The sequence below is a fragment of the Panthera tigris genome, chromosome B4 (assembly GCF_018350195.1).
Source record: "Panthera tigris isolate Pti1 chromosome B4, P.tigris_Pti1_mat1.1, whole genome shotgun sequence".
Lineage (NCBI taxonomy): Eukaryota > Metazoa > Chordata > Mammalia > Carnivora > Felidae > Panthera > Panthera tigris.
The window spans coordinates 81,663,483-81,680,439 of NC_056666.1; the positions used below are offsets into that span (position 1 = coordinate 81,663,483).

General features: G+C 39.3%; 1 pseudogene; it reads right to left on the reverse strand.

Annotated features, from left to right (window-relative positions):
* Positions 1-6,743: 6,743 nt before the first annotated feature.
* LOC102972936 lies at positions 6,744-15,902 on the reverse strand (annotated as a pseudogene).
* Between the last annotated feature and the right edge of the window lie 1,055 nt (positions 15,903-16,957).

The following is a 16,957-nucleotide window of genomic DNA, read 5'->3' on the forward strand; positions in this document are numbered from 1 at the left end:
GTGCCTTGCCTCTTCCAGCTTCTGGTGGCTCTAGATGTTCCTTGGCTTATGGCCTCATCACTCAGATTTCTGACTCCAGCTTCACATTGCCTTCTCCTCTGTGTGGACCTCCATCTAATCTTCCCCTGCCTCTCTCCTATAAGGATATATATAATTACATTTAGGATCCACCCAGATAATCCAGGATAAACTAACTTTTCTTTAGATCATTAACTTGATCACATCTTTCCATACATGGAAATAGTCATTCTTTTGCTATATAATATTCACGGGTTCTGGGCACTAGACAGTGCATATATCTTTGGTGGGGGTGTGCATTTTTTGTGTGTGTGCCTACCACAGTTGCTACACCGAAGAATGAGACAGATCCCTTTTCCTTCCCAGCCACTAGCATGCTAGCACCCAGAATTTCACCCGCCTCACAGAAAACTGGAATGTTCTTCTCTGGAGAGACTGAACAGCTCCAGAGAGACTTACAGCTACTGATACTTGGGTACCCCCCAACAAAAATCCAACTCACTGCCTGCTTCTCCCCACAGTGAAACTCATCTATCAACATACCTCTCTGAAACACAGAGCTTCTAATCAGTTTTTTTGGTTTCACGCTCTCACATATAAAGGAACAGTCAGTTTGCAGAATAATCCAAGAAAGGCTTCCAATAGGGAAAACTCAGACTAAAACAAACAAACAAAAAAGGAGGGGCGGGGCTTGGAGAAAACAAAGAGACTAAGCAACAGGAAAAGATTTTAAAATATATATATAATTTATATCTTCAGAGAGATAAAAAAAATAATACTATGAAACAAGTACAGGACACTATTTTTAAAAAATGAAAGAAGGGGTCCCTGGGTGGCTCAGTTGGTTGAGTGTCCGACTTTGGCTCAGGTCATGATCTTGTTGTCAGTGACTTCCTCGGTCAGTGAGTTCCAGCCCATCGTCGGGGTCTGTGCAGACAGCTTAGAGCCTGGGGCCTGCTTTGGATTCTGTCTCTCTCTTTCTCTACCCCTCCCCTGCTCATGCTCTGTTCTCTCTTAAAAATGAATAAATGTTAAAAAAAATTTTTTTAATAAAAACAAAAAAAAGAAGAGGGGCACTTAAAAAAAAAAAGAAGAAGAAGAAGAGGGGAGCTTGGGTGGCTCAGTCGATTAAGCCATTGACTTTGGCTCAGGTCATAATCTCACAGTTCCTGAGTTTGAGCTCTGCCTGGGGTCCTGTGCTAACAGCTCAGAGCCCGGAGCCTCCTTCAGATTCTGTGTCTCCCTCTCTCTCTGCCCCTCTCCCACTCACACTCTGTGTCTCTCTCTCTCAAAAATAAAAAGAAACATTAAAAAAAAATAAAGTCTTTAAAAATTTCTTTTGATACAAATATCTTAAAAAATGTACAGGGGCGCCTGGGTGGCTCAGTCGGTTAAGCGGACGACTTCGGCTCAGGTCATGATCTCACGGTCCGTGAGTTCGAGCCCCGCGTCGGGCTCTGTGCTGACAGCTCAGAGCCTGGAGCCTGTTTCAGATTCTGTGTCTCCCTCTCTCTGACCCTCCCCTGTTCATGCTCTGTCTCTCCCTGTCTCAAAAATAAATTTAGGGGCGCCTGGGTGGCGCAGTCGGTTAAGCGTCCGACTTCGGCCAGGTCACGGTCTCGCGGTCTGTGAGTTCGAGCCCCGCGTCAGGCTCTGGGCTGATGGCTCGGAGCCTGGAGCCTGTTTCCGATTCTGTGTCTCCCTCTCTCTCTGCCCCTCCCCCGTTCATGCTCTGTCTCTCTCTGTCCCAAAAATAAATAAAAAACGTTGAAAAAAAAAATAAAATAAAAATAAAATAAATTTAAAAATGTTAAAAAAAAAAATGTACAGCACCTGCTGCCAAACAGGTTTGAAAGTGAAAAGTGAACTGAAATAAACCAGGCGGCTTCTGAGCATGGAACAAAAAGGACGTGTTTAGGGAATTAAGTGGAGCCATCAAGAAATTCCATAATAAGAAAGCACCCTTAATCTAGATAATCCTCCATCTCGCCAACTCAGTCATAGTCTTTAAAAAGAGTTAGTTTGGGGGCAGCTGGTTGCCTCAGTTGGTTAAGCGTCTGACTTTGGCTCAGGTCACGATCTCACGGTTTGTGAGTTCAAGCCCTGCATCCAGCTCTCTGCCCTCAGCACAGAGCCCACTTGGGATCCTCAGTCTCCCCCCTCTCTCTCTGTACCTTCCCCGCTTGCTCGTGCTCTCTCTCTCTCAAAAATAAACTTTAATAAATAAATAAATAAATCGAGTTAGTTTTACATGGCTTTCTGGTTTGTTGTTGTGAATATTACTTAATGAAAATAGGATTGCAGAAACCCTGATTCTTTCCCTTTCAATTCACATATTACCCACATATTCCATTACTCATTTTCAATACTTTAACTTTCATTAAAAACATCTGATTTTTTATTTATTTATTTTTTTTTAATTTTTTTAATGTTTATTTATTTTTGAGACAGAGAGAGACAGAGCATGAACAGGGGAGTGGCAGAGAGAGAGGGAGACACAGAATCTGAAATGGCTCCAGGCTCTGAGCTGTCAGCACAGAGCCCGACGCGGGGCTCGAACTCACAGACCGTGAAATCATGACCTGAGCCAAAGTCGGACGCTTAACCGACTGAGCCACCCAGGCGCCCCAAAAACATCTGATTTTTTAAATGTTTATTTATTTTTGAAAGAGAGAGAGAGAGAGAGGGCACGAGCAGGGGGAAGGGCAGAGAGAGAGAGGGAGACTTAGAATCCAAAGCAGGCTGCAGGCTCTGAGCTGTCAGCACAGAGCTCAATGCAGGGCTCCAACTCATGAACCTTGAGATCATGAACTGAGCCGAAGTTGGATGCTTAACTGACTGAGCCACCCAGGTACCCCAAAAAACATCTAGTTTTTAAAAGGAGGTGTAGGGATACATAAGTAAATATATTAATGGCATTTGTCTAAATAAGCTGTCAACATGTTTGTTGCAGCCTTGTTTTTATTAATAAAATGTTGGAAATATCTTGAATAGCCATCATGAGGGAACTGGCTAGATAGATATTGATACATAAAAGAATAAAAGCATTAAAAAGAATGAAGTAGCTCTATATGTACTATCATGAATGGTTTCCACTACAGCATTCAGTGAAAAAAGTAAGATGCATGGATTGCATGGGTGGCTCGATTGATTGAGCATCTGGCTCCTGTTTCAGCTCAGGTCACGATCTAATGGTCATGATCTTGAGGTAGTGAGATTGAGCCCTGTGTTGGGCTCTGCAATGAACATGGAACCTACTTGGGATTCTCTCTCTCCCTCTCTCTCTTTCTCTGCCCCTCCCCACCAAAGTAAATAAACATTTTTCTTTAAAAAGGTAAGTTACAGAACATGTATAATGTGAAATCATCTATGCAAAAAACAAAAATATATCCAGCTGTTTGACAGTGTGGAAGGATATTTACCAATATCTGAGGAGGGGATGAAGAGAAGGGAATTTCTGCTTTTTGCTTTATACCTATCTATGATATTTAAAATGTTTTTACTGGAAATATGAATCAAATTGTAAAATAAAGAAAAATGCAAACCTAGGAAAGGACAGTAAGTGCATAAAAGGTATACATAGGAACAGAATATTGATATTTATATTTTTCATTATGCTGTTTTTAAAATATACTCTGTTTAGAATTTTATATCATGGGACATAGTATATATGCTTTCTAAATAAAGTATATTTTCTTTAAATGTTTTTATTTTTTTATTTTTAAGAGAGACAGAGACAGAGACAGAGCAGGAGAGGGGGAGGCGCAGAGAGAGAGGGAGACACACAGAATCTGAAGCAGGCTCCAGGCTCTGAGCTGTCAGCACAGAGCCCGACACAGGGCTCAAACTCATGAACCACAAAATCATGATGTGAGCCAAAGTTGGACAATTAACTGACTGAGCCACCCAGGCACCCCATAAAGTAAATTTTCTTTTAAAAAAAAACACAAAACAAAACAACAAAACAACAACAAAAAATATTGAAGCCAGAAAATAAAGAAACAATGCCTTCAAAATTCTGAAGAAAATTCTTTTCAATCTAGAATTTAATACCCAGCCAAACAACAAACTAAGTGTGAGAGTAGAATAAAATAATCTTCATTAATGTAAGCTCTCAAACAATTTATCTTCTATGTGCCTTTTCTCAGTAAGGTGTTCTCCACCAAAAAGATGAAGCCAAGGAAGAGGATGACCTGAGATCAAGGACACAAGAATTTATACATGAGACAGTTGACAATCATTCCCAGGATGAGGACAAATGGAAGTCCCAGGATCTCAAGTATGTAGCAGGCCCAGACAGCAACCAGTCCAGACTAATAGGCACAGAGGTAGGTTCCAGAGGATGTCACTATGAAAAAAAAAAAAAAATGGAATCAATAGATTATCTAAGACATGAGATCTTGTGAAAGATTTCACTGAGAGATCATTGGAGGCTGTAGGAAGAATCAGGCCTAGCAGAAATTGGCTGAGGTAGACTTACTGTGAAGCTAATGAATTTTAAACTTCAGGCTCCTTCATCTAAGTGAATCCTTTCCAAGGTGCTCTAACTAATTTGTTCCAAAAGTATGTATTCTATGTAAGAGGTTCTCTCAAAATGCACAAACTTCAACCTTATAAAACCTATATCTCCCCTGGTGGTGATTTTATAATTCCATAATTCCTTCTGATCTTATTATCTGTGATTTTTCTAAAAAAAAAAAAAAAAAAAAAGGAAAGAAAGAAAGAAAGAAAGAAAGAAAGAAAGAAAGAAATTTCCCTTATTAATTATTAGGTAACCCTGAAATACATTCCTTTACATGTCAGGATATGTTTTATTCTTACTTCTATTTATAAATTCTTAGGACTATTTAGTTAGTAACATAGAAAACCTCTAAAAGTGACCAAGTTTTTCTTTGTTTGTTTCAGGGTTTTTAAGATATAATTACAAAATCATGGATTAAAGTATATATATTATGGGAATGCAAGCTGGTGCAGCCACTCTGGAAAACAGTATGGAGGTTCCTCAAAAAACTAAAAATAGAACTACCCTATGACCCAGGATTGCACTACTAGGTATTTATCAAGGGATACAGGTGTGCTGTTTCGAAGGGGCACATGCACCCCCACGTTTATAGCAGCACTAGCAACAATAGCCAAAGTATGGAAAGAGCCCAAATGTCCATCGATGGATGAATGGATAAAGAAGATGTGGTATATATATACAATGGAGTATTACTCGGCAATCAAAAAGAATGAAATCTTGCCATTTGCAACTACGTGGATGGAACTGGAGGGTATTATGCTAAGTGAAATTAGTCAGTCAGAGAAAGACAAAAATCAGATGACTTCACTCATATGAGGACTTTAAGAGACAAAACAGACGAACATAAGGGAAGGGAAACAAAAAGAATATAAAAACAGGGAGGGGGACAAAACAGAAGAGACTCATAAATATGGAGAACAGACTGAGGGATACTGGAGGGGTTGTGGGAGGGGGGATGGGCTAAATGGGTAAGGGGCACTAAGGAATATACTCCTGAAATCATTGTTGCACTATATGCTAACTAGTCTGGATGTAAATTTAAAAACATAAAAAATAAAATTAAAATATATATATTATATTTATATAAATATAAAAATATATCAAGCATCCCAAAAATTTCCTTTGTGTCCCCTTCAGTCACTACCTCCAAATGTAACCACCATCCTAACTTCTTTTCTTTTTAAGTTCATTTATTTATTTTAAGAGAAAGAGAGAGAGAGAGGGTGGGTGGAGGAACAGAGAGAGAGGGAGAGAGAGAGAATCCCAAGCAGGCTCCATGCCACCAGCACACAGCCTGACTCAGTGCTTGAACTCACAAACCTTGAGATCATGACATGAGCCAAAACCAAGAGTCGGACATTTAACTGACTGAGCCCCTTTCCACCATCCTAACTTCTAACAGTAATAATTGGTCTTACTTATTATTGAATTTATATAAGTGTAATCAGCATGATTTCTTTTTCTGTTGGTTTGGGTTTTTTATTTGTGCTTTGGTTTTTTTGTCTTGTTGTTGTCATTGTAACACTTTTTTAAAAAAATTTGTTTTTAAATATTTATTTTTGAAAGAGAGAGAGAGACAGTGAGTGCAAGCTGGAGAGGGGCAGAGATAGAGGGAGACACACAGAATCCGAAGCAGGCTCCAGGCTGTGAGCTGTCAACACAGAGCCCCACATGGAGCTCAAACTCACAAATGGTGAGATCATGACCTGAGCCAAAGTCAGACACTTAACTGGCTGAGCCACCCAGGCCCTGTAACACTGTTTTATTAAGAGTGAACTATTTTTGGAGGCACTTGGGTGGCTCAGTCGGTTAACCATCCGACTTGAGCTCAGGTCAAGTGATATCATTGTGATATCAAGCCCCGAGTCAGGCTCTGACTGACAGTTCAGAGCCCGGAGCCTGCTTCAGATTCTGTGTCTCCTTCTCTCTGCCCCTCCCCCACTCACACTCTGTCTCTCTCTCTCTCAAAAATAAACAAACATTAAAAAAAAAAAGAACATTTTCAGTATTCCTAAACTGTAAACAATGGGAAACTGAAGTATCAAAGGAGACACATCAGGGGTCATATGTTATATATATATATATATATATATATATATATATATATCTCATATATTACAGACAATAACCTTTAAATTTTCTTATTGCCTTTATACAATCAATGCATAATATTTAAGTAAAACTGAAATAACTGAAACCTTTATTAGGCAAACATTTTTGCATACGCTGCCTTCTCTCCATCTTTCTGTGCCTTTATCTTTTGTTTAACTTTCAACAATTCTGTCTAGATAGTTGTATCTTCCAGTGCTGTCTCCTGAGCTTTCTTAAGATCAGCCCATGCTTGATCATATTCCTTTAATCCTTGCCATCCTTGAGCTCACAGTACAATGCTTTGGTATTTAATGGGTCTATTTCAAGAGCCTCCAAACAGCTGTCAATTGCTCCCTGCCAATTTGGCATCTTCAGTTTATTAGCACCAATATTCAGCATGCAGCTTAAAGCTATAGGTTGCAGCTTCTATCTGTCCGTTTTCTCAATAACAGCGTTTGAACCTTCCATATATCTTAAAACTTTTGTATATTTTTGGGGGCGCCTGGGTGGTTCAGTTGGTTGAGCGACCGACTCTTGATTTCACCTCAGGTCATGATCTCACAGTTCATGGGATCAAGCCCCACGTGCTGTCAGCGCAGAGCCTGCTTGGGATTCTCTCTCTCTCTCTCTCTCTCTCTCTCTCTCTCCCTCCCTATCTGTCCTTCCTCTGCTTGCTCTCTCTCAAAATAAATAAATAAACATTAAAAAAACACTTTTGTACATTTTTAATAGCCATCTCCCACTTCTGGATTTGAAAAAATATATTTCCAATTTTTTTTAAGACTTCTGTTATTAGTAAAATTTTATCTGCATCTTTTAAATCTATATATCTGCATCCTCAGGGAAATCTGGACGACTGTCACCAGAACCATCTTTTGGGAATATCATCCCCTTCCTTCAGTTCTCTGTATTCTGCAATAATGCATAATTTGGCAAGGTTTTCACCTTTCACTTCTACATTTTCCAATATCCTTGCCATACCCATTCCTTTAATTACTTGTGCCAAACACCACATGTTTCCCATCCAAATGAGGAGTGCAAACCATTGTGATTAAGAACTGAGAACCATTTGTATTGTAGCCCACATTTGTCATGCTCAATAATAGAAATTTTCATCTTCACATTTTTTACCATCAATACTTTCTCTACCTGCCCCTTTTCGATATGAGAAGTCTCCACCCTGAATCATAAATGTCTTAATAATTTGATGGAAAGGGCACCCTTTGAAATGGAGAGGTTTCCCAGTAGTATGTCTAATCCCTTTTTCTTCTGTATGCAATATTCAAAATTTTTCTGCAGTTTTGAGTACAACATCTGCAAACAATTCTAGGACAGTTCAACCAATTTGCTCCTCTCCAATGTCCACAGCAAATAAGATGGGGTGGGGGTGCGGTTTATTGGGGTTGGAGGGCTTAGTTTGGGGGTCCTGGTGCGACACTTTGAATCCCAGATGTTTGGGAGTGGACTCTGATTTCTTTTAAATTAAAAAGCTCTCCAGGGCACCTGGGTGGCTCAGATGGTTAAGCGTCCAACTCTTGATTTTGTCTCAGGTCATTATCTCTCGGTTACACGGAGCCTGCTTGGGATTTTCTCTCTCCCTCTCTCTCTACTCCCTTCCACTCGTTCTCTCTCTCTCTCTGTCTCTCTCTAAATAAATAAACTTTAAGAAAAAAAAAACCTCTTCTCTATTCTCTTATATGCCTAGAAAATATTTTGCATTTTTTATTATATTATTATTTTTATATTTATTTATTTATCTGAGAGAGAGAGAATGAGAGACAGCACATGAGAGCAGGGCAGAGGGATAGAGGCAGAGAGAAAGAATCTCAAGCAGGCAGAGCTGGAGGCAGGGCTTGATCTCACTAACCCTGAGATCATCGTCTGAGCCAAAACCAACAGTGTGATGCTTAACCGAATGAGCCACCCAAGGTGCCCCTATAGGCTTAACCGACTGAGACAACCGGGAGCCTCTACAGGAATAATATGTTAGATGATTAGTATCTTAGGTTCAAACTGTCTCCACAAGAACACTTCAACAATTTACACCACCAGAAATATGAGTATACCCATTTCCCTGATAACCACGCTGAGATTTTTTTTTTTAATAACGTAAGAGTAAATTGTATCTGGTTGTTTTACTTTTCATTTCTGATAAAGACACACTGCATATAGGGGCACAAAGATGACAATATAATTCAGAAGAAAATTGAATGACGTCTTTGAAGTACTGAAAGAAAAAAATGTCAACCTATAATTCTATACCAAGTGAAAATTGAGTTATCTTATTTCTGACTATGACAAAGTAACTGGTATCAGACTAGTCCTCCCATCACACACACACACACACACACACACACACACACACCTAGAAAACTGCCCAAAATATATGAAACAATTGTTTTAAGATATTGGGCAAAGGCAGCATAGGGTTGTAATCCCTGAGGGAAAAGGAAAGAAAAATTGTGTGCACCTTCCAATTATCCCAACTACCTGCCCATAAATACTCTTCACACTATAGCACAGGGATGGGAAACCCAACAAGAGTACAGGGGTTTTGTTGAGCTGAGGAGACAGAGATTAGATTTTGGGGAGGCTGAGGAGGCAGATTCTATGAGAAAGTCCTAGAGAGAAGAGAGGTATGCAAAGAAAGAGCTCCACAAATTTGCATAGTGGTCCAGTGTCTTTGGCTGAATAGCAGGCTACATATGCATAGCGTGACAGAGGAGACTTCTTGAAACTGACCAAAAATCAACTACCAGGTAAAGAACAACTGCTGGGGAATTATAAAGTGAATAATTACTGGAGTTCACACAGGAATGGAAGAAATTAGAGTTCCAACCAGTCAGACTGGAGAGACTGCGTCAAATATTCGGAGCATTCATTAGATACCTTAAAAAAGCTGTCTTAGGAGTAGACTCCTACTAGCCCAAGAGTAAAGTTACTCTAGACCTTCCTTCACAAAGTTTAAAAACTTGCCTCAAATGAATCAAGCTGATATGAAAGTAATTAGCTGCCTGCCAGAACAAAGCTTAAAGAAAGACAATAAAATCCAGAAATTCGATGATGTAACATTTACAATGTCCAGCATCTAATAAACATACTCCCTCCAACCACCAAATAAACAAATAGATAAATAAGCAAAAGAAAAAAAGAAAATGTGATCTCTAGCTGGGAGAAAACTTAAACAATAAAAACAGACCCAGAAATGAAAGAAATTATGCAATTAATAGGTAAAGACTTCAAAACATCTTGATATAAGTTCAAATATTCCAAGAAAACCATAAATCCAATGAGGAAATAAATGGAGACTATAAAAAAGAAATGAAAAATACCATTGTATGACCTTTAGAGAAAATTAGATGATAAAGTTGGAAAGGTCAGTGAACTTGAAGATGCAGAAGTAAGAACAACGTAAACTAAAGCACAGAGAGAAAAGGAAGATGGAGGGGAAATAAGCAAGCCTCAGCGACCAGTTGGATGATATCAAGCATTCTACCACACACATAATCTAGAGTACTGGAAAACAAGGGAGCAGGAAAGAATATTTGCAGAAATTGTGGCAAAAAATTCACCAGATTTCATGAAAAAAATATTAACACCCAGATCCAAATAAACTGATGAACCTCATGCAGGATAAACACAAAGAAAATTATACCTAGACACAGCATAACCAAATTGCTGAGCACCGATGATAAAAAATAAATCTGAAAAGAAGACAGAGAGAAAGATATATGGCATCGACTGAAGCAAAGGTTAAGTATAAGCATTAACTTCTCATCAGAAACAGTGCAAGACAGAAGATAATGGAATAACACCCTTAAAGTGCTAAATGAAAAAAAAAAAAAAAAGCCAGCCTAGAATAGTATTTCCAGTGGATGTAAAAATGAAGACAAAAAAGACATTTTAAGACAAATAAAAGCTGAAAAAAGTTATCACTTATAAGAAATACTACAGGAGGTTCTTCAGATGGAAGAAAGATGATATCAAGTGAAAACTCAGATGAACACAAATAAAGGGAATGGAAATAGTAAATTTGTGGGTAAATATAAAAGGCACTTTTTATTAAAAAAATTTTTTTTCTTAATGTTTTTATTTATTTTTGAGACAGAGAGAGACACAGCATGAGCAGGGAAGGGGCAGAGAGAGGGAGACACAGAATCAGAAGCAGGCTCTAGGCTCTGAGCCACCAGCCCAGAGCCCGACGCGGGGCTCGAACTCACAGACTGTGAGATCATGACCTGAGCCAAAGTTGGACACTCAACCGACTGAGCCACCCAGGCGCCCCTAAAAGACACTTTTAAAAAGTTCTTTAAGGGGAACCTGGGTGATTCAGTCAGTTAAGTGTCCAGACACTTGGTTTCGGCTCAGATCATGATCTTATGGTTGGTAGGTTTGTGCCCCAAGTCAATTCTGCACTGACAATGTGGAGACTGCTTGGAATTCTCTCTCTCTCTCTCTCTCTCTCTCTCTCTCTCTCAAAACAACTAAATAAACTTTTAATAAATACAATTTATTTATTTTGAGAGAGAGAGAGAGAGAGGGAAAGAGAAATTGCACGAGCAGGGGAGGGGCAGAGAGAGAGATACAGAATCTGAAGCAGGCTCCAGGCTCTGAGCTGTCAGCACAGAGCCTGATGCAGGGCTCAAACTTGTGAACTGCGAGATCAAGACCTGAGCCAAAGTCAGACACCCAACCGACTGAGTCACCCAGGTGCCCCAATAAATAAACATTAAAAAATTATAATAATAAATTAAAAAGTTGTTTAAAAGATAATTGACTCTTTGGGGTACCTGGCTGGCTTAGTCATTAAGAGCATGCAACTCTTGATCTTAGGGTTGTGAGTTCAAGCCCTGCATTTGGTGTAGAGATTAAAAATAAAATCTAAAAAGGGTGGCTGGGTGGCTCAGTTGGTTAAGCCTCCAACTTCAGCTCAGGTCATGATCTCACGGTTCGTGAGTTCAAACCCACATGCTAACAACTCAGAGCCTGGAGCCTGCTTCAGATTCTGTGTCTCCCTCTCTCTCTGCCCCTCCTCTGTCTGCACTCTGTCTCTCTCTCAAAAATAAACATTTACAAAAATAATAAAATAAAATCTAAAAAGAAGATAACTGATGCTTTAAGACAAAAATAGTAATAATATACAGTGGGATATATGTAGAAGTAAAATGTATGACAACAATAACAAAAAGGATGAGCGAAAGGAAAATGGAAGTATACTATTGTACAGTTTTTACATTACACACGAAGTCATATAATATTTGAAGGTAGTCTGTGGTAAGTTAAAGATGCATATGGTAAGCCTTAGTGCAACTATTGAAAAAAAATATATATATATATAGTTAATAAGAGGAGATAAATGAAATACCAAAAATACTCAAAGATCAGCAGGAAAACAGGAACAAAAATAGATAAGACAAATATAAAACAGCATGGTGGTAGATTTTAATCCAACCACACCAATTAAAATTGTCTCTTCATGCATTTTGCCATTTTTTCTATTACAGTGGTTGTCTTTTCTTGTTGATTTGCAAGAGCTCTTTACATATTAAAATATAAATCATGTCATGTATGTTTTCTGCCTTTGATGTTATCTTTAGGAAACCTTCCCCTTCCAAACGTAGATAGCATTTTGACAAGAAATATGAGAAGAGTATAAACGTAGACACTGAGGTAGAAAAGCATAAGCTATATTTGGGAAATAAACATTGAGTAGAAGAGTTTGGCTATAAAAGGCATTTTAGGGAATCACACAATATAAAAATAGAAAGAGTCATTCAGGACCAGAACATAGAATGCTGTCTTAAACCATTCAGGCTGCTATAATAAAATACCACAGACTGGGTAACTTATAAACAAGAGACATTTATTGTTCACAGTTCTGGAGGCTGAAGTCCAAGATCAGGGTGCCAGCATGGCCAGGAGAAGACCCTACTTCAGGTGACAGACTTCTTGTAACCTCACGTGGTGGAAGAGTCTAGGAAGTTCTGTGGGATCTCTTTAATAAAAGCACTAATCCCGCTCAGGAGGGCTCCACTATCAAATCCTAATCACCTCTCAAAGTCCCCACTTATTAATACTATCACCTTTGGGGGTTAGGATTTCAACATGAATAGGGTGTCGGGGTGGGGGGGCACATTCAAACCATGGCAACTGACTTGACTATCAGATAAAGGAGCTTGGTCTCCATTGGGTAGACCAAAGGGAACCTCTAAAGGTTGATTTTCTTTTCTTTCTTTTTTTTTTTTAATTTCTTTTTAACATTTATTTATTTTTGAGACAGGGAGAGACAGCATGAACTGGGGAAGGTCAGAGAGAGAGGGAGACACAGAATCTGAAACAGGCTCCAGGCTCTGAGCTATCAGCACAGAGCCTGATGCGGGACTTGAACTCACGGACCTCGAGATCATGACCTGAGCCGAAGTCGGATGCTTAACCGACTGAGCCACCCAGGCGCCCCTAAAGGTTGATTTTCAATACCATAAACATTGGGAAGATAAATCTTGTTGAAGATCTAAGTGTATAGGACAGACTGGAGAAATGGGTGGTAGAGAGAGATCTAAGTTGGAGACCAGCTAGTATACTTTTGCAGTAATTCATACAGGAAGTGATATCCACCCATATATTGAATAAGGATAAAAATTATATGATTACCATAAAAATCAAAAGCCTTGATCCTCTTTCAGTGCTTTGTTTTAGACAAGTTGAATTTGAACAATAACATTCAAATAGGAGGTACTGGATGGGCAGGTTTTGGAGATGACAGGGCTAGGGAAACATTGAGAGTTATTAGCACAGAGGTAATTGTTGAAATAATAGGAGTAAATGAAGTCACCAGGGGAGACTTGTGGATTTCTAGGATATTGGAAGGCTCCTAGTTATCCTTCCAGAATGAAAGCCTAGGTGTCATCTCTTCTAGGAAACCTTCCCTGATCACCATCTCCCTGGCCCCCCCACCACTACTGACTTAGGGGTCCTTTCTCTGCTTCCACAGAGCCCTGTGTATGCCCCTATTTATCACACTGTATTATTGTTGAGTGTTTCCTGTTTTCCTTGAGCTTCTAGAAAGCAGGTTCTAAATTTTTTTTTTTTAATTTTTAATGTTTATTTTTGAGAGAAAGAGAGACAGGGCGTAAGGGGGTGGGGCAGAGAGAGAGGGAGACATAGAATCCAAAGCGGGCTTCAGGCTCTGAGCTGTATGCTGTGCAGCGTTGGTGGTATAGTGGTGAGCATAACTGCCTTCCAGGCTCTGAGCTGTCAGCACAGAGCCCAACACACGGAGCTTGAATTCATGAGCTGTGAGATCATGACCTGAGTCGAAGTCGGTTGTTTAACTGACTAAGCAACCGAGGCGCTCCAAGCAAGTACCAAAATTTTTTTTAATAAAAATTTTTAAAGTTTATCTATTTATTTTGAGAGAGACAGAGAAAGAGCATGAGGAGGGGAGGGGCGGGGGGGGGGGGTGAACCCCAAGCAGACTCTGCAGGGTCAGCGCAGAGCTGGATGTGGGACTCAAATTTATGAAACTGTGAGATCATCACCTGAGCTGAAATCAAGAGTCAGATGCTTAACTGACTGAGCCACCGAGGCACCCCAGGTACTTAAACTTACTCAACTTCGTGTTCTCCTGGCCTATAGAAAGCTCTTGAAAAATGTTTGCTGAATATAATCAGATTCTACGATTTGTTGCTTTCCCAAGGAAGATATCCTTTAGTATCTCCTCCCTTCCCTCCTCTCAGCCAATTCTGTTGCCCCATAAACCAGTTATTCTTTTTGGGGTATAACCTCCACCTTTTTCCACTGCAGTTCAGCATCTTCTTTGATCTCTAGGGGAGAATGGAAACCATTTCTGATCTCTTTTGAGAGATGGCAATACTGACAAAAAATTTTACCTTCTTGATCCCAGATTCTCTAACCTCCTCAATTTGTAAAAGGAAGTTATAGTTGGAGAGGAAAGGGAAATCTATATGCCCTGTGATGGAATGCCTGGGAACTTGAAGAGAAAAGATTTTCTGACTAAGTAACCCTATCCGCTAATTTCAAAACAAGCTGGAGTCTAGAGACAGGCTAACTTGCAAATACCAGCCCCTCACAGCACCACCTAGTGGATAAAAAGAAACTAACACGGAGTGTCTGGGTGGCTCAGCCCCTTGAGCCACAAACTCTTTTATTTTGGCTCAGGTCATGGTCCCAGGATCCTGGGATGGGTCCCTGCCCTGGGCTGAGCATGGAGCCTGCCTGGGATTCTCGTTCTCTCTTCCTCTGCCCCTCTCCCCCACTTGCACTCTGTTTCTATAAAAGGATAAGATAGGATATGATATGATATGACATGACACGATAGAAAAAATAAAAAAATATATAAAAATGAAATGAAATAATAAAATAAATAAAATAAAATAAAGTAAAATAAAATAAAATAAAAAATAAAGTAAAATAAAATAAAATAAAATAAAATAAGGGCTCTGAGACCATGAAGGTAAATGGCCAATTCTAAATTAACTCACTTTCAGATCTCTAGAATCTTTGCTATTTACACATTAGGAGGAATCATCAGCAAAGGGGAAAGAATTGCCAAATAAATAGTAATATAGCTTCAAGAGTATAAAAAAAGCAAGGAGCTAATTTACTTTGCCATAAGCTATAAGGGCCCATTGGGGAAATAATTAAACTAATAACCTTCTACCCCAACCATCCCAAAGAGAGAGACCAGAGAGAGAATGTGTGATGCCCCAGCCCCTTGGTATTGATTTTATCAGTGGCTTTCAAATGTATTTTTCTGCAAACCAAGGCAAGGAATGCATTTTATATCCTCACTCAACACTGGAAACAAAATTATCATGAGACATATTTATCCTTATTAAGCATCAGTCTCTGCTATTTTCTAGTCTACTCCACTTAGAAACACCACTAGTAGGGTGCTTGGCTGGCTCAGTCAGTAGAGCATATGACTCTTGATCTTGGCGTTGTAAGTTCAAGGCCCATACTTGATGTAGAAAATACTTAAAACCTTGAAGAAAAAAAAACCCAACATCCTACTGGCCAGAACTTTCTAAATTGATTTCATGACTCACATTTTGAAAAACACTAGCCAGTTTATGTGTAAATTTTCATCCTATATCAACACTGATGTTTTGCTAAGGAAAAGTGCCCCTACAGAATTGAAACCAAATTCACCATATCTCTTCCATGCTGCCAAGCCTTTGTGCACAGTTGCTCTCCCCTACCTGCCTTTGTTGAGATATGAGTCATAATCTTCTTCAAAATCCAACACCATCATTAAGTCTTTCCATTCCTCCAATCAGAAGAAATTATTTCTCTCTTAGTTCTCCCTCAAAACAGTGCTGGTACCTCTACCCTAGCACTTAATTAATGTGCCTAGTACTCAATTAGTGATTTACACAACTTATAGCTTCCTTAAATGAAGGTTCTACATACTCATAATTGCATCCCCTGTATTCATAATTGCATCCCTCCAGACTGGCACAATGACTAACAGGGCCCAACAAATATCAAAGTAAACTTGTATAAAACTACTTAAGATCCAGAAAATTTAGGGGCACCTGGGTGGCTCAGTCGGTTAAGTATCCAACTTCGGTTCAGGTCATGATCTCACAATTCATGAGTTCGAGCCCTACATCGGGCTTGCTGCTGTCAGAGCAAGGCCCACTTCAGATCCTCTGCCCACCGCCCCCCCGCCCCCGTCCCTAACCCACTTGTGCGCTCTCTCTCAAAAATAATTAAAAACATTAAGAAATACATTTTAAAAATAATTTTAAAAATAAAATAAAGATCCAGGAAATTCAAAGGTTTACTGAGGTAAATCCTTTTGCAAAGCACTTAATCTCTCCCTAGTAATAGTTAAGTATGATGCCTCTAAAACATCTGAACTTATAAAATATCAAATATCTATATACATAAGCCAATTAAGCCTTCTTTATAAAATTTTCGTAATTGTGCAGGGGTCCTACAGAAGGAAACTCAGGCTTTTAGTCTCACACTGAGGTGCCCAGGCAAGTCCTTACTAATGAGCTCAGCCATTTGAGGCACAAATTATCCTTCATCTTCTGTTTCTACACATGGCTTGTGGCCTTATTCATTCAGTTAAGTATTTGAGAATTTACTATTTGGGGTAGTGTGATGCAATGATAAACAGTCCCAGGGCTGGATGAGCGCAATGATCTAACAAGGAGGAGGAGGGCTAACATGGAACCGAGCATAACATAATATAATAAATCCCATCACAAACCTAAGTAAGGAAGCAAGTTCAGAGAGGCATCTAAATTAATATTTGAAGCTTATGGAAGTCTTCCTAGAGAGGATAACACTGAG